The sequence below is a fragment of the Arachis hypogaea genome, chromosome 10 (genome assembly GCF_003086295.3).
Source record: "Arachis hypogaea cultivar Tifrunner chromosome 10, arahy.Tifrunner.gnm2.J5K5, whole genome shotgun sequence".
Lineage (NCBI taxonomy): Eukaryota > Viridiplantae > Streptophyta > Magnoliopsida > Fabales > Fabaceae > Arachis > Arachis hypogaea.
Genome location: NC_092045.1, coordinates 73,298,328 through 73,323,719, shown reverse-complemented (window position 1 = coordinate 73,323,719; position 25,392 = coordinate 73,298,328).

Below are 25,392 nucleotides of genomic sequence, written 5' to 3'. Positions count from 1 at the left end.
TTTGAGCATCAATGGATAGGAGGGCCCAAGGAAATTAAATCCAGGCCTAAGCGGCTAAATCAAGCTGTCCCTAACCATGTGCTTGTGTCATGAAGGTCCAAGTGAAAAGCTTGAGACTGAGTGGTTAAAGTCGTGATCCAAAGCAAAAGAGTGTGCTTAAGAGCTCTGGACACCACTAACTGGGGACTCTAGCAAAGCTGAGTCACAATCTGAAAAGGTTCACCCAGTTATGTGTCTGTGGCATTTGTGTATCCGGTGGTAATACTGGAAAACAAAGTGCTTAGGGCCACGGCCAAGACTCATAAGTAGCTGTGTTCAAGAATCAACATGCTTAACTAGGAGAGTCAATAACACTATCCGAAATTCTAAGTTCCTAGAGACGCCAATCACTCTAAACTACAAAGGAGAAAGTGAGATGCCAAAACTGTTCAGAAGCAAAAAGCTACAAGTCCCGCTCATCTAATTAAATTAATATTCATTGATATTCTGAGATTTATAGTATATTCTCTTCTTTTATCCTATTTGATTTTCAGTTGCTTGGGGACAAGCAACAATTTAAGTTTGGTGTTGTGATGAGCGGATAATTTATACGCTTTTTGGCATTGTTTTTATATAGTTTTTAGTAAGTTTAAGCTACTTTTAGGGATGTTTTCAATAGTTTTTATGTTAAATTCACATTTCTGGATTTTACTATGAGTTTGTGTGATTTTCTGTGATTTCAGGTAAATTCTGACTGAAATTGAGGGATTTGAGCAAAACTCTAAAGAAGGCTGACAAAAGGACTGCTGATGCTGTTGGAATCTGACCTCCCTGCACTCGAAATGGATTTTCTGGAGCTACAGAACTCCAAATGGCGCGCTCTCAACGGCGTTGGAAAGTAGACATCCAGAGCTTTCCAGCAATATATAATAGTCCATACTTTATTCGGAGATTGACGACGTAACTTGGCGTTGAACGCCAAGTACATGCTGCTGTCTGGAGTTAAACGCCAGAAAAACGTCATAATCCGGAGTTGAACGCCCAAAACACGTCATAACTCGGAGTTCAACTCCAAGAGAAGCCTCAGCTCGTGGATTGATCAAGCTCAGCCCAAGCATGCACCAAGTGGGCCCCGGAAGTAGATTTATGCATCAAATACTTACTCATGTAAACCCTAGGAGCTAGTTTATTATAAATAGAACATTTATCTATTGTATTAGACATCTTTTGACAGTTTAATCTCTTGAATCATTCGGTCACTTGATCATGGAGAGGGCTGGCCATTCGGCCATGCCTGAACCTCTTTTACTCATGTATTTTCAACGGTGGAGTTTCTGCACACCATAGATTAAGGGTGTGGAGCTCTGCTGTACCTCAAGTATTAATGCAATTCTATTTTCTTTTATTCAAATCTCTCTTATTCTTATTCCAAGATATTCATTCGTACCCAAGAACATGATGAATGTAATGATGAAAGTGACGATCATTATCATTCTCACTTATGAACGCACGTGATTGACAACCACTTCCGTTCTACATGCAACCGAGCTTGAATGTATATCTCTTAGATTCCCCAACAGAATCTTCGTGGTATAAGCTAGATAGATGGCGGCATTTATGAGGATCCGGAAAGTCTCACCTTGTCTGTGGTATTCCGAGTAGGATCCTGGGAATCCGGAAAGTCTAACCTTGTCTGTGGTATTCCGAGTAGGATTCCGGTAATGAATGACTGTGACGTACTTCAAACTTGCAAGTGCTGGGCGTTAGTGACAGACGCAAAAGAATCAAGGGATTCTATTCCAGTAGGCGCAGGAACCAACCAGTGATTAGCCGTGCTGTGACAGAGTGCGTGAGCGTAGTTTTCACTGCGAGGATGGGATGTAGCCATCAACCATGGGTGATGCCTCCAGACGATTAGCCGTGCGAGTGACAGCCGCATAGGATCATTTTCCCGAGAGGATTGAAAGTAGCCACCGCTGATGGTGAACCCCTATACACAGCTTGCCATGGAAAGGAGTAAGAAGGATTGAGTTGAAGCAGGAGAATAGCAGGCGTCCTTGAGCATACAGTATCTCCATTCGCTTATCTGAAATTCCCACCAATGAATCTACATAAGTATTCTATCCCTTTTATTATTTATTTTCTTATTTCTATTTTCGAAACCCATAAACCAATTTAATCCGCCTAACTGAGATTTACAAGGTGACCATAGCTTGCTTCATACCAACAATCTCTGTGGGATCGACCCTTACTCACGTAAGGTTTATTACTTGGACGACCCAGTACACTTGCTGGTTAGTTGAACGGAGTTGTGAGCTTCTCTAACAGTGCCTGAAACTCTTTTATCACAATTTCGTCCACCAGTCCACCTTAGTGATGGCAGCTAGTTCTTCCTCTTGAAGATCCAATGGAACGTCTGAGCTCCTCTATGTCTCTTCCTTGCCTTTGTTGCTATTCCCTCATGGCTATTTGATCCTCTCTAATTTCATGGAGAATAATGGAGTGCTCTTGGTGCTCCATTCTTAGTTGCTCCATATTGGAACTCAAATCTGCCAAAGAGGTATTGAGTTGCTCCCAATAGTTGTGTGGGGGGAAAATACATCCCTTGAGGCATCTCAGGGATTTCTTGATGGGGGACTTCCTCATACTCTTGTTGAGGTCCATGAGTGGGCTCTGTTATTTGCTCCATCCTCTTTTTAGTGATGGGCTTGTCCTCTTCAATGAGGATGTCTTCCTCTATGACAATTCCAGCTAAATTGCATAGGTGATAGATGAGATGAGGGAAGGCTAACCTTACTAAAGTGGAAGGTTTGTCAGCAACCTTTTATAGTTCTAGAGGTATAATCTCATGAACTTTCACTTCCTCTCCAATCATGATGCTATGGATCATGATAGCCCGATCTACAGTCACTTCAGATCGGTTGCTAGTAGGAATGATGGAGCATTGGATGAACTCTAGCCATCCTCTAACCATGGGCTTAAGGTCATGCCTTCTCAATTGAACCGGCTTGCCTTTGGAGTCTCTCTTCCACTGAGCTCCTTCTACACATATGTCCATGAAGACTTGGTCCAACCTTTGATCAAAGTTGACCCTTCTAGTGTAGGGGCGTGTATCTCCTTGTACCATAGGCAAGTTGAATGCCAACTTTACATTTTTTAGACTGAAATCTAAGTATTTGCCCCAAACCATTGTGAGCCAATTCTTTGGGTTCAGGTTCACACTTTGATCATGGTTCTTGGTGATCCATGCGTTAGCATAAAACTCTTGAACCATTAAGATTCTAACTTGTTGAATGGGGTTGGTGAGAACTTCCCAACCTCTTCTTCGGATCTCATGTCAGATCTCCGGATACTCATTCTTCTTAAGCATGAAAGGAACCTCAGGGATCACTTTCTTCTTGGCCATAACTTCATAGAAGTGGTCTTGATGGACCTTTAAAATGAATCTCTCCATCTCCCATGACTCGGAGGTAGAAGCTTTTGCCTTCCCTTTTCTCTTTCTAGAGGTTTCTCCGGCCTTAGGTGCCATAAATGGTTATGGAAAAATAAAAAGCAAACACTTTTCCTACACCAAACCTAAAATGTTTGCTCGTCTTTGAGAAAAACAAGAAAGAAGGGAGGAGAATAACAAGAAAATGGAGGAGATGGAGAGGTGTGAGTGGTTCGGCCAAGCAGGGAAAGAAGTGTTTATGATGTGTGAAAATGAAGGAGTGATGCGGGTTTATATAGAGGTGGAGAGAGGGGTAGGGTTCGTGTATTAGGGTTGGGTTTGGGAGGGAAAAGATTTGAATTTGGATGGTGAGGTAGGTGGGGTTTTTTTAGGAAGAGTGGGTGGATGTGATTGGTGAAGGGTATTGGGGAAGAGAAATGGAGGCGATTGGAATCTGTGAAGAAGAGAGAGAGTGAGTTGAGGTAGGTGGGGATCCTGTGGGATCCACAGATCTTGAGGTGTCAAGAATTTCTTATCCCTACACCATTTTGGCGTGTAAACGCCCTCTGAGTGCCAATCCTGGCGTTAAACGCCAGATTGCTGTCCATTTCTGGCATTTAACGCCAGCTTTTCTTCCCTTTCTGGCGTTGAATGCCAACTTGGTGTCCTTTTCTGGCGTTAAACGCTAGTCTGGTGCCCTTTTCTGGCATTAAACACCCAGAATAGTTCCAGACTGGGCGCTTAACGCCCATTCTGCTACCCTTACTGGTGTTTAAACGCCAGTAAGCTCCTCCTCCAGGGTATGCTGTTTTTGAATTTGCCTTGATTTTTGCAGTTGTTTTTGTGACTCCACATGATCATCAACCTAAAGAAAACATAAAATAACAATGGAAAATTGACATAGATAAATAAAAATTGTGTTTTCTCCCAACAAGCGCTTCTTTAATGTCAATGGCTTGACAGTGAGCTCTCATGGAGCTTCACAGATGTTTAGAGCATGGTTGGGGCCTCCCAACACCAAACTTGGAGTTTGAATGTGGGGGTTCTGTTTGAGTCTATATTGAGAGAAGCTTTTCATGCTTCTTCTCCATGTCTACAGAAGGAGATCTTTGAGCCTTAAACACAAGGTAGTCCTCATTCACTTTAAGGACCAACTATCCTCTGTCAACATCAATAACAGCTTTTGTTGTGACTAGGAAGGGTCTGCCAAGGATGATGGATTCATCCTTATTCTTTCCAGTGTCCAGGATTATGAAGTCAGCAGGGATGTAAAGGCCTTCAAGCTTCACTAAGACATCCTCTACAAGTCCATAAGCCTGTTTCCTTAAATTGACTGCCATCTCTAATGAGATTCTTGCAACTTGTACCTCAAAAATCCCTAGTTTCTCCATTACAGAGAGTGGCATGAGGTTTACACTTGACCCCAGGTCACACAGAGCCTTCTCAAAGGTCATAGTGCCAATGGTGCAAGGTATTAAGAACCTTCTAGGGTCCGGTTTCTTTTGAGGTATCTTTAGCTGAGCCAAGGCATGTAGTTCATTAATGAGCAATGGAGGTTCATCCTTCCAAGTCTCATTATCAAATAATTTGGCATTCAGCTTCATGATTGCTCCAAGGTACTTAGCAACTTGCTCTTCAGTAATATCTTCATCCTCCTCAGAGGAAGAATACTCATCAGAGCTCATAAATGGCAGAAGTAGGTTCAATGGAATCTCTATGGTCTCTGTATGAGCCTCAGATTCCCTTGGTTCCTCAGAGGGAAACACCCTAGTGGTCAGTGGACGTCCCATGAGCTCTTCCTCACTGGGAATCATTGCCTTTCCCTCCTCCACAGGTTCGGCCATGTTGGACGTGGTTATGGCCTTGCACTCTCTCTTGGGATTTTCTTCTGTATTGCTTGGGAGAGTGCTATGAGGAGTTTTAGTAACCCTCTTACTCAACTGACCCACTTGTGCCTCCAAATTTCTAATGGAAGATCTTGTTTCATTCATGAAACTTAGTGTGGTCTTAGATAGATCAGAGACTATGGTTGCTAAGCCAAAGCGATTCTGCTCAGAGTTCTCTGTTTGTTGCTGAAAAGATGATGGGAAAGGTTTGTTATTGCCAAACCTTTTTCTCTCACCATTATTGTTGTTGAAGCCTTGTTGAGGCTTCTGTTGATCCTTCCATGAGAAATTTAGGTGATTTCTTCATGAAGAATTGTAGGTGTTTCCATAGGATTCTCCCATGAAATTTACCTCTTCCATTGCAGGATTTTCAGGGTCATAAGCTTCTCTTTCAGAGGAGGCTTCTTTAGCACTGCCAGATGCAGCTTGCAATCCAGTCAGATTCTGAGAAATTATATTGACTTACTGAGTCAATAATTTGTTCTGAGCCAATATGGCATTCAGAGTATCAATCTCAAGAACTCCTTTCTTCTGGGTTATCCCATTGTTCACAGGATTTCTTTCAGAAGTGTACATGAACTGTTATTTGTAACCATTTCAATGAGTTTCTGAGCTTCTGCAGGCATTTTCTTCAGATAAATAGATCCACCTATAGAATGGTCCAATGATATCTTGGATAACTCAGACAGACCATCATAGAAGATACCTATGATGCTCCATTCTGAAAGCATGTCAGAAGGACACCTTCTGATTAACTGCTTGTATCTTTTCTAAGCTTCATAGAAGGATTCACCTTCCTTCTGTTTGAAGGTTTGAACTTCCACTCTAAGCTTACTCATCTTTTGAGGTGGAAAGAATTTAGCTAAGAAGGCATTGACCAGCTTTTTCCAAGAGTTCAGGCTGTCTCTAGGTTGAGAGTTCAACCATATACTAGCTTTGTCTCTTACAGCAAAAGGGAAAAGCATAAGTCTGTAGACCTCGGGATCAACTCCATTGGTCTTAACAGTCTTACAGATTTACAAAAATTCCGCCAAAAACTGATGAGGATCTTCCAATGGAAGTCCATGAAACTTGTAATTCTGTTGCATCAGAGAAACTAATTGAGACTTAAGCTCAAAGTTTTTTGCTCCAATGGAAGGAATAGAGATGCTTCTCCCATAGAAGTCGGGAGTTGGTGCAGTAAAGTCACCAAGCATCTTCCTTGCATTGTTGCCATTGTTGTTATTTTCGGCTGCCATGTCTTCTTTTTCGAAAATTTCTATCAGGTCCTCTCTAGAGAGTTGTGCTTTAGCCTCTCTTAGCTTTCTCTTCAGAGTCCTTTCAGGTTCAGGATCAGCTTCAACAAGAATGCCTTTATCTTTGTTCTTACTCATATGAAAGAGAAGAGAACAAGAAAGTATGAAATCCTCTATGTCACAGTATAGAGATTCCTTGATGTATCAGAGGAAAAGAAGAATAGAAGGATGAGGTAGAAAATTCGAAGTTATTAAGAGGGAGAGAGTCCGAATTGCTAATAGAGGAGAAGTGTTAGTCTTTAAATAGAAAGAGATGAGAGAGGGAGTTTTCAAAAATTTAAAAAGATTTTTGAAAAAGTGGTTAGTGATTTTCGAAAAAGATAAGAAATAGTGATTAGTAGAAAAAGATTTAAAAATAATTTTAAAAAGATAAGAAGTTAGAAAAAGAAAGTTTGAAATCAAATTAAAAGAGATATGATTGAAAAAATTTGATTTTAAAAAGATATGATTGAAAAGATATGGTTGAAAAAGATTTGATTGGAAAAAATTATGTTTGAAAAGATATAAAAACAAATTTGTGAAAAAGATTTGATTTTTAAAATTTGATGACTTGACTAACAAGAAATTAAAAGATATGTTTCTAAAATTCAAATATTGAATCTTTCTTAACAAGAAAGTAACAAACTTGAAATTTTTGAATCACAACATTAATTATTAGCAAGGATTTTTGAAAATATTAAAAGAAAAATGAAAAAGATTTGATTTTGAAAAAGATATAATTGATGTGAGAAGATATGAAAAAGATAAGATTTTGAAAAATCAGTTTTAAAACTTGAAAAATTGAAAAAGATATGATTTGAAAACAAAATTTCCTCCTTGGTGCTATCCTGGCATTAAACGCCCAGAATGGTATCCATTCTGGCGTTTAACGCGCAGAATGGTATCCATTCTGGCGTTTAACGCCCACCTGTCTACCTTTTTGGGCGTTAAACGCCCAGCCAGGTACCTGATGATTGGATTTTTGACGGTTTAGAATTCACAAATGAATTCTCATTGCAAGTATAGTTTCTAAACCAACAAAGAATCCTTTCATACAAAAATTTGTTTGTCACTAAAACAAACCCCTATAATCTATAAACCGAAGTATTCAAACCTCGGGTCGTTCTCCCTAGGAATTACAATGAAGTGTCTTGTTATTGGTTATAGAGTATGTTTGGGGTTTTTGAGATTTTAGATAAGGAATATAAATGGAAAAGAAAATAAACTAACAACTAATAAAGCTCCTGGCAAGGTATGAGAACTAGAAGTCCCATCCTAGTTATCCTCCTCAATTGTGATCACAAATTGTTCATTGCTACCACTTAGTTAACCTCTACAATGGAGGAAAGTCAAGTGGATGAATTAACTTGATTCCACAAGTCCTAATCAACTCCCAAGGGAAAGACTAGTTTAGTGGTATCCAAATCAATTAGCAACTTCTAATTATCAATCAACAAGGGAATTAGACAACTCAAGCATCACTAATTACTCTACCTAGGCCAAGAAGAGCAAAATCCATACTAAAGCTAAAAGACGCATTTTATCAAATACATAAGAGGTATAAGAGGAAAGCATATGAAATTTACAACAAGAATGAAATCTAACAACAATTATTGCAATGAATTAACAACAACAATCAAAAGGAACACAATTATTATGAATCACCTCTAATTGAATTGAAAGAGAATAGAAGGAATAAAAGTAGATCTACAACAAAGCATAGAAACAAAGTAGAAGGGATTACAACAAAAGAATAGAGGAATCATAAATGCAACAACAAAGAATTGAGAAGAAGAAGTAGAAGAAAGCAAAGATTAAAACCTAGATCTAAGAAACTCTAACCTAATCCTAATCCTAATCCTAGAGAGAAGAGAGAGCTTCTCTCTCTAGAAACTAACTCTAAACTAATCATAATGAGTGTGTAAAAATGATCAAAAGTGAGTGAATCTCCCTTTGCTCTTCAATCCTTGGCTTTAAATAGCAATTTTGGCGGCCAAAGTTGGTTGGGATTGGGCCCCACAGTTTCTCAGAAATTGCTGGGCACGTTTTCATTAAAAAATCATATTTCAGCACCGACGCGTACGCGCACAGCATGCGTACGCGTCCATGGCCATTTCGCAAGGTGTGCGGGCGCGTACGGTGCGTTGGCGCGTCCATGGCGTTTTCCAGTTCTTTGGCTTTTCATGATTTCTCCACTTTGCATGCTTTCCTCTTCACTCCTTTGATCCATTCTTAGCCTTCTCAATCAGAAATTACTAACAAACATATCAGGGCATCTAGTGGAATCAAAGGTGAATAAAAACCATCAAATTAAAGGTCTAAAAGCATGTTTTCACATCTAAGCACAAATAAGGAGACAATCACAAAATCATGCTAATTCATTGAATAAATGTGGGTAAAAGGTATTAAAATACTCTAAATTCAGCACAAGATAAATCCTCAAAACGGGGTTTATCAACCTCCCCACACTTAAAACCAAGCATGTCCTCATGCTTAAACCAAGAATGAAGTAAAGGGTATGACATTTATTCAATGAAACTAAACTATATGCAACCTATCTAAATGCAACTATCTAAATGAATGCAATTGCTTGGTCAAAATAATTCAATTCCCAAGATAGCATGTATGCACAAGGGCTAAGGACTAGCAAGTCTAATCCACAATTGAATTAAGTTATTAAATATTTTTACAAACTTGCATGAAGAGTGATGATCATAGGTGGAAACATGTAATTGAGCATCAAACCCTCACCGGATTATGTATTTGCACTCTATTCGCTTAAGTATTTAGGGTTGATTCTCTCAATTCTCTCCTAATCATGCTTTCTAAGATTTGTTTTTCTTCTAACAATCGACATATATTTCATGCATGCATACATCTATCATGAGGTCTTTTCTTTAGGTTGTAATGGGGTTAGGGTCAAGGTAGGATGCATATATGGTTAAGTGAGCTTGAAATTTGAATCTTTGATAAGCTTAAACTTCCCACCTAACCTATTGACAACCTACACAATTTCAAAACTAACCTAACTACCCATTCTTTACTTTTTCACATACTCATACATTTTCTTTTCATTTAACAACACATATGCATTGATTTTATTGAGCTTCACTTGAAGCATTTTGTCCCCTTTTTATTACTTTTCTTTTCTTTTTCTTTTCTTTCTATTTTTTTCTTTTCCATATTATTTTTTTCTTTTCTTTTCTTTTTCTTTTATTTTTATCATCTTTTTTTTCTTTCTATATACAAGAACATCAATGCATAAGGTTTTACATTTGATCAATACATGAGTATGTACCCAATTCCCAATATTTTCAATAACAATACAAAACTACCCTTTTATTCACCCAATGTCCCAAGGTTCCCACACTTGAATGATACACACACACACACACACTAGCCTAAGCCAATCAAAGATCCAAATTTAAGACATTTATTATTTTTCGTTTTAAGGCTTGTAATGTGCTAAAATAAGAACAAAGTGGGTTAATCGTAGGCTCAAAGTTGGCTAACAATGGAAGATAAAAGGTAGGCTATTTGGGTGAGTGAGCTAATGAAATAATGGTCTCAATCATATAAATGCATGAATACACAAAATAATGGACATAAAGAATCAAACAAAGCAAAGATTACAATCATAGGAAGAGAATAACGCACACAAGAAGGAAAAATAAGTGGTTATAAGATGTAACCACACTATTAGACTCAAATCTCACTTGTTTGTGTTCTTAGCTCAAAAACATGTTCCTCAATATATGTAATTCAAGCAAGTTTAATGAAAAGTTTTCACTCAAATCAATCGAGGTGCCCTATAGATAGAAATCTCGAAAAATTTCATTATTTTGACTAAGCTTATTTTGTATATGTATGCAAAAATAGGAAAAATGCAAGTAAAAATCCTAAAAACCTAAAATGAAAAGCAAAAGTGTTGAGATTAGAAATTTGTCACCCAAAATCGCCGACCGGTCGGACAACCTCCCCACACTTAAAAGTTTGCACCGTCCTCGGTGCACTCAAAGATGAGCAAGGGGGTACGGCGACTCTCCGGATTGCTACCTTCAGCTGGTAGGTTAACCGGTACTGCGTGTTCTTAGTCTTGCTTCCGTTATCGCTTGTGGTACATCCATCATTAAAAATAAAAATATAACACCATAAGATGAGAAAACAAGAGCAAGGAAGCATAATTGTTGGAATGCGGTAAATAACTAGAATTGAGTGGGTGAATTAGTGTGACATTAATGACAATAGGGATGTGAGTTCTAAATTAGGCGCCTTTTAGAACACACATTAACATAAAAATTTATGTCACAAAAGAAGCATGCACTTTACTCATTCTAGTATGCTTGAGATGCTTTAAGGAACTTGTAAGGTAAAACAAGCATTGAAGAAGCATGAAAGCATTCAAGCTAAAACATAGGGATGCATACGAACAAGAAGCACAATGCATTGAAGTAATTGCACAACATCATCCATCAAGAGATTGCCTAATCGAGGAAAAAGATTCTAATTACATGGTGGCCAAATCATGCAATTCAAGAAAAGTTACAAGCTCGAAGGCGATTCTCATCACTTGGTATTCTCAAAAGGTAAGCATGAAAAACTCAAAACCAAGTAGCAAAATATAACCTCAATCATAGAATCCAACAAAGATTATCTAAAAACATTCATGCTAAAATAGCATTTAGGCAATAAGGGCAGCAATGTATAGGAAACAAAGTCAATAATCCAACACTTATGATGAAAAGAGAGAAAATAAAATGAAAACTAAACTAAAACTAACTAATGAACTAACCAACTAACTAATTAACTAACTAAAATAAATGGTTATCAATGGTGTTTGGAAGTGTTGGATGAGGGGTAGAAGGAGGGAAGAAGAAAGGAGAAGGAAAGAAATGGAAAGAGGAGAAGAAAAGAAGTAGATTGAAGGAAGGGCATCCACGCGTACGCGCACACGGTGCGCACGGGCGGATGGTGGTGTAATGGACACGACGCGTACGCGCACATGGTGCGTCCGCGTCAATGGCTTATTTTGAGAGTGGCGCGTACGCGTCATGTACGCGTACGTGTGAGTTGGTTTGTGCCTCGGGCACAGTGCGGGAATAACTCTCGGGTCAATGTATGGAGGCATGAAATTTTGCAATCCACACGTACGCACGCATGGCGCGTGCGCGTGGATGGTCCAAAACGCTTGATGCACACGTACGCGTACAATGCGCTGATAAACCACTATTTTATGGTTTATCTTGTGCTTAATTGAGTGGATTTTATCAATCTTTCATACACTTATTCATACAAAATGCATGGGTTTACATTCGCCTTCCTAAATTTGTGCTATGATTGAAAACATGCTTCTTTAGTCTTAATTTTGCTATGTTTAAACCTCTCTTATTATCATTCGATGCCTTGATATGTATGTTAAGTGATTTCAGAGATTACAGGTTAGGAATGGCTTAGAGGATGGAAAGGAAGCATGCAAAAGTGGAAGGAATACAAGAAGTTGAAGAAATTGCTAAGCTATCTAGCCTGACCTCTTCGCATTCAAACGGTCATAACTTGAGCTATAGAGGTTCAAATGATGCGGTTCCAGTTGCGTTGGGAAGCTAACATCTAGGGTTTCGCAACGATATATAATTTGTCATAGCTGCTCCAACGTTAGATGACGCGAATGTGTGGATGACGCGCCCGCGTCACATCTGCGAACTTCAATCCACGCAAACGCGTGGATGACGCCTCCGCGTCACTTTCCAGCGACCTGTATGTACCAGATTTTGAAATTAGCAATTTCTGGGCTGTTTCTGACCCAGTTTTCGGCCCAGAAAACACGGATTAGAGGCTATAAAGTAGGGGAATCTATTCATTCATCATTCATAATTCAGATCAGACTCATAATTCACTTCTCACAATTTAGATGTAGTTTTTAGGGAGAAAGGTTTTCTCCTCTCTCTTAGGATTAGGATTTCTTTTAGTCATTTGGATTATTTCTTCGTACCAGGTTCAATAATTTATGTTTCACTTCTATTTTTGTTTACTATGAAGCTTTTATTTGTATTTGATTTATGTTCCCAATTGGCTTATGAACTTTTCCATGTTAGAATTGACATCTTCATGCAATATGAGGTATTCCAGATATTTATGATTTTAATTTAGCTTTCTATATTCTTAAGTTCTGGTTGATTAATTGGTAACTCTTGAGTTATCAAACTCATCGTGATTGATAATTCATATCTTTGCTGATTGATTTAGATTCCTATAACTCTAGTCTTTCCTCATGAGTTGACTAGGACTTTAGGAGTTGAATTGATTTGTCCACTTGACTGACCTTCATAGTTAGAGGTTGACTTAGTAGGAGCAAAAGTATAATTCTCATTATCATTGATAAGGATAACTAGGATAGGACTTCCAGTTTTCATACCTTGCCAAGAGATTTTCTAATTATTAATTTATTTTTCTTATTAATTAAATTATTTGCTCAAACCTTTTCAAAACCCTGAACTATACCTTTACATAACCAATAATAAATCATACTTCCTTGCAATTCCTTGAGAAGACGACCCGAGGTTTAAATACTTCGATTATCAATTCCAAAGGGGTTTGTTAATTGTGACAACCAAAACGTTTGTACGAAAGGATTTTCTGTTGGTTTAGAAGCTATACTTACAACGCGATCATATTTTTATAAAATTCTTTACTAGCAAAAATCTTAACGTCAAAATGGCGCCGTTGCAGGGGAATTACAAACGTGTGCCTTATTATTGGTTATTGTAAATATTTTTCAAAAAAAAATTTTCAGATTTTTATTTTGAAAATTTTATCTTATCTTATCTTATTTTTCAAAATTCAAATCTTTTTTTTTCAAAAATTATATCTTTTTCAAAATCTTATCTTATCCTTTTTCAAAAATCATATCTTTTTCAAAATACTATCTTATCTTTTTCAAAATCTTATCTTTTTCAAAATATTTTCTTTTTGTTAGTTTTTGTTTCTATTTTTTCTCCTATTACTATGAACTCTCACCCCTTTGGCTATGAGTCTGGTTACAATTATATTGCAGGAAGAGGAGATTACAATGAGAATAGGCATCAAGGTTGGAACAATAAAAAATGGGAGGAGCCACAAGGATTTGATCAACCCTCATGGCAACAACCACCTCCAATGGACTATCAACATCCATTCTGTGATGCATATCAAGGCAATGGCTATGGTGTGCACTCTTTTGATTATCAACAACCACCACCATATGCCTATGAACCCCCTCCTCAACATAGCTTTGGACCACCATACTCACAAGTCCCTTTCCACCATTCACCTCCATATGACCCTAACCCATATCCACACCAATTCTAATCCAATTACTCCCGAGAACCACCACTTCCCTATGCACCATATCCATGTCCATCGACCCAAGAATCACAGGCTCACCTCAAGGAGGCAGTAGATCAATTTTATGAAACCCTTCGTCAACTGGAGCAAGCAATAAGTCAATTACCTTCTAGACGTTTGGACACTCAAGGAACCCCCATGGCTTCATGTGGAGAATCTAATGAAGAACGTAGCATGAAGGAAATACTAGAAACTCCAGGGGACAGTAAGGATCATGACTTTGTACTGGAACAAGTGGAGGAAGCCGGAATTATTGAAGAAGAAGAAGTGGTCAAAGACTTAGGAGATGCTGAGCCTCCATTGGAAAGTCCGTTCATAGAGCCTCTTTTCAAGGTGTTTGATGTTGATGTTGAGGAAGGTGTATAACCTCCAAGGCATCTCATGATTGAAGACTTTGAAGGGGATGATCAAGAGATGGATTCAATCATTGCTGAATTCTTATCTACCATTGAATCCTCTCCCATTGAACTTGACATGGAGATTAAAGAAGAAGAAGCATAACCTCCCATGCCCTTGGTGAGCAGTGAAGAAGTGATCAAATTAGTGGAGGATTTAAAAAAATATTTACAATAACCAATAATAAGGCACACGTTTGCAATTCCCCGGCAACGGCGCCATTTTGAAGAGAGAACTTTTGCGTGGTCTAGAATTCAGAATAAATTCCCATTGCAAGTATAGCTTCTAAACCAACAAGAGTCCTTTCTTACAAACGTTTTGGTTGTCACAAGTAACAAACCCAATAAAATTAATTAACCGAAGTATGCAAACCTCGGGTCGTCTTCTCAAGGAATTGCAGGGAAGTATGAATTATTATTGGTTATGGAAAAATATATTTTGGGGTTTTGAAAAGGGTTGAATAAGTAATGTAAAATAACAAGTCGTTAAAATAATAACTAATAAAGCTTTTGGCAAAGTATGAGAACTGGAGGTCCTATCCCGGTTATCCTTATCAATTGTGATGAGAATTGGATTTTTCTCCCACTAAGTAAACTTCTAACTATGAAGGTAAGTCAAGTGGATGAATTAATTTTGATTCCTCAGGTCCTAGTCTTTCCTTGGGAAAGGCTAGAGTTATTGGAACTCGAATTAATTCTTGAAGAATTCCAATTTTCAGTCAACAATGAGTTTGATAACTCAAGAGTTACCAATTAATCAACCAAATCCAAAAGGGAAGAAAATCTACTCGAATGAAAATAAATTGGATAAAGCTAAAGCATCCATAACATATAAGTCTGAAATACCTCAATTTATATTAAATAAAGAAAATCCTAACATGAATGGCTCATAAGCCAAATAGGCAACATATGTAATACAAGCATTAAAGTATCTGAAAATAAAAGAGAAATACAAAGTAAAAGGAATATTGAACCTGATGAAGAGTTGAAGTCCTAATCCTAATCCTAATCATAAATCCTAAGAGAGAAGAGAGAACCTCTCTCTCTAAAAACTACATCTAAAACCTAAAATTGAATTTTGATCTGATATCAATTGATTATCTGAGTCTCTGCATGTTCCCTGACTTTAATCTGTGTTTCTGGGCCGAAAACTGGGTTAAAATGCGGCCCGAAATCTGTGCCAGCGACTTTTGTAATTCTGCAGATCCCGCCGTCACGCGTCCGCGTCGTCCACACGATCGCGTCACTCAGCGTTTTTCGTACCACGCATGCGCGTCGTCTACGCTTTCGCGTCGTTTGTGCAGCTTCCAATCCGCGCGGTCGCGTCAGGCACGCGAACGCGTCATGGTAATTCCTTCTATTTCACGCGATCGCGTGAGCCATGCGACCGCGTGACTTCTCGCTGGTCATCTCCTCAATTCCTTGTGTTCTTTCCATTTTTGCACACTTCCTCTTCATTCTCTAAGTCATTCCTACCCTATGAAGCCTGAAACACTTAACACACAGATCAAGGCATCGAATGGTAATAAGAGAGGATTAAGATTAGCTAAATTAAGACCAAAGAAGCATGTTTTTAATCATAGAACTAAACTAAGAAGGAATTGTAAAATCATGCAAATCCTATGAATAAGTGGGTGAAAAGCTTGATAAAACCACTCAATTAAAAACAATATAAACCATAAAATAGTGGTTTATCAGCGCGTCGTCCACGTATTCGCATCACTCGTGCAGCTTCCAACCCACGCGGTCGTGTCAGCCATGCGCCCGCGTCACCTCTCGCTGGTCATCCCCTCAATTTCTTGTGTTCCTTCTATTTTTTGCAAGCTTCCTCTCCATTCTTTACGCCATTCCTGCCCTATGAAGCTTGAAACACTTAACACACAGATCACGACATCGAATGGTACGAAGAAGAATAAAAATATACAATTAAAAGATCTTTAGGAAGCAAGTTTTCAATCATAGAACATTTTTAGGAAGGAATTGTAAATACATGCAAATCATATGAATAAGTGGGTGAAGACTTGATAAAACCACACAATTAAACACAATATAAATCATAAAATAGTGGTTTATCAACCTCCCCACACTTAAACATTAGCATATCCTCATGCTAAGTTGAAGGAGATAAATATGAATGAATAGGGACATATAAGACTCATGCAATGTAATGCAACCTATATATATATATATATATATATATATATATATATATATATATATATGAATGCAACTATATGATTTTTGTCTATATGATTAAAAATAGATAAGTTCTCTAAGATAAAACATGGGGCATATTCCACTAATTCAAATCATACAGTAAAAGCAAGTAAATTTGTAAGAAGATAGCTCGTGAAAGCAGGGAACATGGAATCAAGCAGTGAACCCTCACTGATGGTGTGTGTGCACTCTGATCTCTCTAGTGTGTAGGGTAATCACTCTATCCTTCTCTAATCATGCTTTCAGAATTTTGTTTTTCACCTAACCAATCAACAACATTTAAAGTGCCAATGCAAACATCATGAGGTCTTTTCATGGTTGTAATGGGGCTAAGGTAAGGGTGAGGGTATACATATGGCTAAGTGAGCATATACATTGAATCTTTAATTAACCTAAGCTTTTACCTAATGTACATATACTCTATATAATTGCAACATTCATACTTAGCTACCCAGAATTTCTTTTTCACATTCCATACTCATGCGTTAACCTTATTTTAATTTTATCACATGTGCATTGATTATTTGAACTTTGACTTATCATTGGAGGGATTTTGTCCCCTTATTCACTAAAATAAATAAATATAATTTTTTTTACTTAGCTTATCAATGCACATAGATTTGTAATTTTTCTTTTATGGTTTCACATGAGTAGGTACCCAAATTCCCTTTATTTTATCATGACATATCCCATTATTATTCCTTTGTTCCCACAATTTTTCCATACTCAATTAACACACAATTTCTATCTTAAGCTAACCAAAGATTCAATTGGGATATTTAATTCTTTTTTTGCTTAAGGCTAGTAATGTGGTAAATGTAGAACAATGGGATTAAAAACGGCTCAAAGTGGCTAACAAAGGTAATTAAAAGGGTAGGCTTATTTGGGGTAAGTGAGCTAAACAAGCAATGGCCTCAATCATATGCATGCATATAACACATTAACATTGGACATATAGGATGAAATAAAATTCAGATTACAATCATAGAGAAGCAAACACACAAGAAAAAAATATTTATGGTTAAATAGTGTAACCATGTATTTAGGCTCAAAGTTTCACGGGTTGTGTGTTCTTTTAGCTCAAAAACCATGTTCCAGTTACAATTTCAAACAAATTTAACATAAAGGTTTTGATTTAAATTAGTGAAATTTTAAAAAATAGGGTCTTAAAAGAAACTTATTATCTTTTCAATTAGGTAGAACATGCATGCAATTAACCTACTACTATGCAATCTATCCTATTCTAAAGAAAAAGAAATTGGTGTTAGGGGAAAGAATTACCTCCGAAAGTCAGGTACTGACCAACCTCCCCACACTTAAGGCTTTGCACCATCCTCAGTGCCATCTGTCAAGAACAAGGGTGGGCTGGTGGCAATATCTCCACAGTCGGGACCGTCATGGCTCTCTGTGCTGGTAAAGGAAGTGGAGTCCGGAGTGTCTGGGTCCTTGTCAGGTCTGTGGTTGCCTGTGAGTAGATCCTTGAGGTATTGAATCAGAACTGGTTGCGGCGCTCTCGTAGCTTCACCTTCTGTTCATGCCGGTCCAATCTCTCTAGTATTTGATGAAGTAGTTGACTTGTAGAGATAGTGCTTGTGGTGTGGAAGGGGGAACGTCTGTAGCTTGTTCTGCAGACTGGCTGGTAGTGGCTGTTGGTGGCCTGAGATATCTCCCGTTAGGGACGTATTGATCATCAAGTGGAAGCATGGCTTTGGTGTCCCCAGCTCTGTAGGAGACTCCGGTTGCTGAGACAAGATCGGAGACCAAGGCGGGAAAGGTAGGTTGCCTGCAATTCGCACGTGTCCCATGGCATTTCGAATGTGTCTTGGTAGGTTTAGAGGCTGGTTTGTGAGGATGCACCATAGTAGAACGGCCATGTCTGTAGTAAAGGAGGACTCATGAGTGCTCGAAAAGACGTAATGGGACAGAATCTGTGCCCATACGTGAGCCTCCAAAGTGAGAGCGGAAGCCGATTTTCCCTTAGGACGGGAACGATGGTATCAAAAAATCCATCTGCTGCCAGGTTGTGCGATAACTCTGAGAACAGCGTCCCAGTCAAATGTTTATGTCTGGCGCTTGAGTGCGGCTTCTTGAAATGCGTCCAGTCCTTTTGGAGCAGGGGGAGATCTAAGGCACGCTGAATGGCCTCTTCTGTAATGGGGACTTGCTTCTGACGGACATAGACAGACTGCAGGGTCGGCAGGTGGAAATTGGAGTAGAACTCGACTACCCAAGAAAGATTAACCTGTTATGGCTGTCTCTATAGGAATCCCTAGTGTCTTTGTGCAATTTGCAGCTCAACAAAATCGGTAATACGAGGCAGGAGGATAAGAAGGTGTTTGTTGTTGTAATTCCTTGCTGCCAGGATTGGGAACATCTGCTCGCAGTAGCGGTTGGGAAATCGCGCAGTGTCCTTTGCTGGGAAGGCTCTTTCTTTATCATCGACCTTTAAAATCCTCTTAATTCTTTTTGTTGAGGGCTTAACTTCAGTTGAAGATGGCTCTGCTACTAATGGCCTTTTTGTTCCTCTCCTTGCTGTTGAGTTGGGGGTAGCTTTCTCCTTGCCTTTCTTGGTGGCCATCCTAAAAAAGAAAAGAAGGTACGTTAAAACTTCAAGGGTTATAGTAAGGAAAAGAATGGGAAAGGTGGTAATTAATGCATAGTAAGGAAGAATGATGTTACCACATGGTCATGACTACATGTGAAAAATCAACAACAGAAATATAGCAAGTGCATGTGATGACAGTTAAATGCAAGGTGTTTATTGACATGCCGGCAAAGGCATGAGTAGCATAGATCAAGCATTCAATGTCCAAGGTAGATTACCAAGTCTTCCAAACTAATAATATGCTTGTAATAACAATTATATAAAAATTAATAAAATAGAAAAAAGGGTTTTGTGAAAAGAAAGCATATAGAGTAGTAGATTAAAAGAAATCTAAAAATAGTGCACAATACCATATGGGCGTTTTCACAAACACATAGCATGCATATTGAATAAAGTAGGGAAAATATTAATTTGAACATGCAAGCAACTCTATAAAAATAATATATAACTGTTAACAAGTCCTGAACAATCCACAAGCAACATATAAAAATAATGACCCAAAGAAATCTCCAACACCAATAGGAAGAAGAAGAAGAAGGAAAAAGAAAACATGGATAGGGAAAGTAGAAGAAAAAGAAAAAGAAAACATGAAAATAAGAAGAAGAATGAAAAAGTAAGGAGAGAAGAAGAACCTTGATAATGGTGGTGAGAAAGGGGGAGTAGAAGGGAAGAAAGAAGGGAGAAGGAAGAAAGGGGGAAATTAAGAAGGAAGGAAAAAGTAGGATTTGGGAAAGAAAAGATAAGTTAATCTGGCAGAGTTGAGAGATTGGGCGGCGCATGCGACGCGGACACGTGGGTCACGCGATCGCGCGGATAGCGCTTGAATGAGGTGACGCGGACGCGTCGGTCACGCGGTTGTGTGACATGATTTGTGCTAGTGGCGCGATGGAAGCCTCGCGCTCGCACAACTCTCTGTGTGAAACACGTTTTGCCAAATTCTAGGGTGACGCGGTCGCATGGTTGACGCGATCGCATGGATGGCCGAAATATGAAAACGGCGCGGACTCACTGCCATACACCCTTTTACATCGAATTGCAGGGCCACGCGTTCGCGTGGTTGACGCGGACGCGTGGGGATGCCATTTTACTAATGACGCGATTGTGTCATCCACGTGGTCGCGTGGGTCAAATGGTGCCAGGGGCACGCCTCCAGCCACACTACTGCGTGACTCTCTGTTTCTTTTCTTCATTGTTGCGAAGGCACTATGATGCGAGCGCGTCAATGATGCTAGCGCGTCGCATGCCTTAATCCCCCTTTTTTTAATGCAATATGCAATATGCAGATGAGATGCAAAATATAGGCATTAGTACTATGAAGAGTTATTGACAAAGAAAATTAAGGAGAAGGGAAGGAACGATCATACCATGGTGGGTTGTCTCCCACCCAGCACTTTGCTTTAACGTCCTTAAGTTGGATGCTCCACTAGCTTAGTCTTCTACTGTGAGACAAGGGCTTACAAGGTAGAGTTCAGACCATTTGGAGTAGAAGTAAGGTTGTTTTCCATGGTCTGCTATCTCCGATCAATAGATTGTAATAACTCATCATTAGAAGATGAAGAGGGATAAGTGATCTGAGGGGTCTGTTGAGATGCTTGAGGCTGCCTTAGATGAGGTGCTCTGTAGGCCTGATTCTGATTCTGCTGCCTAAAGTTGTTATTGTTATTCCACCTCTGGTTTCCATTATTATCTCTGCCTCCTCTATTATGATTATCCCTCCAACCTTGGTTAGAATTATCCCTCCAACCTTGGTTGGAGTTATCCTGCCATCCATAGTTGTAGTTGCCACCTTGATTGTACCATTGATTGGGGCGGTCATAGAAGTTATGAGTGGCTGCCACAGTGTTGTCTTCTTGTTGGAGCTGCGGACATTCATCAGTATAATGATTGTAATCGGTACAGATCCCGCATACTCTTTGTGGAACCAACTGTTGGCCTTGCTGTGGCAGAGCAGGCTGAGCTTGCTGTTGATTCAACTGCATCTGCTTCAGTAAGTTGGTCATTTCGCATATACTCTGGGTTAGAGCAGTAGTCTCTTTGCAAGAGGATACCTCTGCAATAGCTTTTGAGTGGCTCTGCTTCTGCCTGTGATTCCTAGTGGATTCAGCTAAGTCGCTGATCAATTGCCATGCTTCATTAGTGGTCTTGTACTTCTTCATAGACCCATTGCTAGCACCTTCCAATGTGGTCTTATCTTGAGGTTTCATGTCCTGCGTGAAGTATTCGAGCAATACTAACTTCTCAATCATGTGGTGGGGGCATGCTTCCAGAAGATTGTTGAAGCGCTCCCAATATTCGTGGAGAGTTTTGGATTCGCCTTGAACAATCATGGAAATTTCCTTCCTCAATCTATCAGTAACTTTAGCTGGAAAGAATTTCTCCAAAAATTCCCTTCTAAGCGTGTCCCAGTTAGCAACAGTTGCTCTAAGTTGGGCGTAGTACCACTCTCTTGCCTTTCCCTTAAGAGAAAATGGGAAGCCTTTTAACAGAATAGAAGTTTCATCTGCACCATCGTGCCTGACAGTGGAACAGGCTGCTTGGAAATCCCTAAGGTGCTTATAGGCTCTTGAGTAGGTAAGCCATGAAACTTGGGCATCAAGTTGAGTAGTGCAGTCTTAAGTTCAAAATCTGTAGCCACCGCTGGATGATGCGCCTGATACGGTTGCAGTGTAAAATCAGGGGCTCCCGCCTCCTAGATAGTGACTCTCCTAGGTGCTGCCATGTCACCTGCACGTAAATCAACCGAATCAGTAGAAAGGGAGCTTGTTTCTTCCTTAAGTGACGTTTCAGATTCGCCCTCGGAGAGGACTAACCGACGCCGAGCTTGCCTTATACGTGAAATAGTTCTTTCAATCTTAGGGTCAAATACTGGCAAGCTTGGATCAGGAAGTGAACGCGTCATTCAATGAAAGAAACATGCAGCTCATAGTAGCAAAATAAAAAGAAAATGCAATTAAATAAATTCCAATCAATAAATTAGCACATTATTGTAACTCCCCGGCAACGGCGCCAAAAATTGACTTAAGCGAAAATTGGCAGATTAAGAATTAATTAGAAAAATGGCGTTGTAAGTACAGTTCTTAACCGGCAAAAATCCACTTATCAATTTAGAAAAGGGTTGTCACAAATTTTAGAAATAAATTACTGGGAGTATGAGTCCCAGGTCGTCTCCCAACGAGTTGCAAGAAGATGTGCTATTTTATCAATTTGAGATTTTCCAAATTGGTTTTGAGTTTGATAAACAGAAAATTAAATTGGGGAATTTATGTGATTTAAATAAAAATCTTGACCGGGAGAAGATTAATTGGAAGTACTATCCTTGTTGGAATTTTATCAAGATCATTTAATAATTAGTCATTGTTTTTCACTTAGTTAACCCTCAACGAATAAAGGAAAGTCAAGTTAAAAGCCAACTTCAATTCACAAGTCCTAATCCTCTCCCTTGGAAAGGATTAGAGTCAGTGACTAACAGGCCAACCAACAATGGACCAATTACAATTGAACTCTTGAGTATTCCAACTCAAGGTTCTCCTTTTAATCAACTCCCAATCAAGTTGGGGAACTACTCTATTATCATAAATATAGACTTCACAAAATTAAAGGGGAAAATAAAAAGAGACATAATAAACAATAATCAAAGAGATTAACTAAAAGTAAAAATGGTCTTGTATTAATGAACTCTAAAAATAATCCAATGTCAACTCGGGACAAATTAAGAATATGGAAGAGTAAATGAAAAGTAGTAAACAAACTATGATGACCAGTTCCGGAGGTAGACTGTTCTCAAAAGCCAAAGTGCCAAAGATCTTCAAATCCTAAATTATGAATGTAAAGAGAAAAACCTAGGGGAGGAGTAGAATCAGATCTAAAAACTAGAAAGTATGCGGAATGAATGTTCTCTTTCGGTCTCTGCATGTTCCCTGGCTCTAATCTGCGTTTCTGGGCCGAAAACTGGGTTAAAACGCGGCCCAGAATCTATGCCAGTGACTTCTGTAATTTTGCAGATCGCGCATGTCACGTGACCGCGTCATCCACGCGTTCGCGTCACTCAGCGTTTCCCGTGCCACGCGTGCGCGTCGTCAATGCATTCGCATCACTCGTGCAGCGTCCAACCCACGCGGTCGCGTCAGGCACGCGAGCGCGTCACTGCGATTTCTTCCATTTCGCGCGGTCGCGTGAGCCATGCGCCCGCATCACTTCTCACTGGTCATCCCGTCAATTTCTTGTGTTTCTTCCATTTTTGCAAGCTTCCTCTTTATTCTTTATGCCATTCCTGCCTTATGAAGCCTGAAACACTTAACACACTGATCACGGCATCGAGTGGTACAAAGGAGAATAAAAATATACAATTAAAAGATCTTTAGGAAGCAAGTTTTCAATCATAGAACATTTTTAGGAAGGAATTGTAAATACATGCAAATCATATTAATAAGTGGGTGAAGACTTGATAAAACCACACAATTAAACACAATATAAATCATAAAATAGTGGTTTATCAATCTTCATCACCAAGGGAACTCAATTCTTGCTTCACTCCCTCCAAGTCTTCGTTTAAAATTTGTTTTGGAGGTTGTGCACATTCCTCCTCAACAACAAATTCAATCTTCTTGGAGGTATGTTCTATGATTTTAGCTTCCCATGGAGGTTCCGCATCTCCTAAGTCTTCAACCACTTCTTCCTCTTCTTCAATAGTCATAGGTTCCTCCAATTGTTCTAACATAAAGTAGCATTCCTCCTTTTCCACCGGAGTTTCTAGTCTCTCCTTCATGCTATGCTCTTCTTTTGATTCTCCACATGTAGCCATGGGAGCTCCTTGAGTGTCCAAAAGTTGGGATGCTAGCCGGTTTACCACCTCATCCAAGGCGGTCATGAATTGTTGCACATCCCCTGTCATCTCCTCTTGTCCTTGAAGAAGAACACCAAGGGTTTCATCCATTAGAGGTTGGGGTGGATGGGAGGGTTCATCATATTGGGGGAAGAGTTCAAAATAGGAAGGTGGTTCATCATAATTAGGGTGTGGTAGTTTAACATTCTCCACTTTTTCCACTTGTTGCACAACATACTCCATGGTTGCTTGAAATTGATCCAATGCTTCCTTGAGACGATCCCTTGACTCTTGTTCCGCTTGGATATCATGATAGGGATCATATGGCTCTTGGATCGATGGACATGAACATTCTTCCATGTGAGGTTGTGGTGGAAGGTAGAATTCATCTTGTGGTTGAAAATTTTCATTTATTGAAGGTGGTTCTTGGAAGTATTGAGGCTGGAATAGTGGCGGTTCTATGTGTGGCTCATATGGCTCAAAAGGTGGTTGGTATGGTGGATATGGATCAAGGTCATATGGAGGTATTTGGTGAAAAGAGGCTTGTGAGTATGGTTGAGGGCTATGTTGAGGATATGATTCATAGGCATACGGTGGTGGTTCTTGAAAGTCACAAGGGATTCACCATAGCCATTTGATTGGTATGCATCATAGAATGGCTCTTCTTCATAGTGCATTGGTGGGGGTTGTTTCCATGAAGATTGATCATATGCATATGGCTCCTCCTACCTTTGATTGTCCCATCCTTGATACACATCTTCATTGAAGTTCTCATTTCCTACAACATAATTGGATCCAAACTCATAGCCAAAGTGATAATTCATAATGAAAAGAGAAAATAAAATTCAAAAGCTAATAGAAATCAAGAGAAACAAAATTTTACAACTAGCAAATAAAGCAAAAGGCAATATATTCACAATATTCACATATATACAATAACCAATAACCTAACACCATTGCAATCCCCCGGCAACGGTGCCATTTTGATGATTCGATTTTTGACGGCTTAGAATTCACAAATGAATTCTCGTTGCAAGTATAGTTTCTAAACCAACAAAGAATCCTTTCATACAAAAATTTGTTTGTCACTAAAACAAACCCCTAAAATCTATAAACCGAAGTATTCAAACCTCGGGTCGTTCTCCCTAGGAATTACAATGAAGTGTCTTGTTATTGGTTATGGAGTATGTTTGGGGTTTTTGAGATTTTAGACAAGGAATATAAATGGCAAAGAAAATAAACTAACAACTAATAAAGCTCTTGGCAAAGTATGAGAACTAGAAGTCCCATCCTAGTTATCCTCCTCAATTGTGATAACAAATTGTTCATTGCTACCACTTAGTTAACCTCTACAATGGAGGAAAGTCAAGTGGATGAATTAACTTGATTCCACAAGTCCTAATC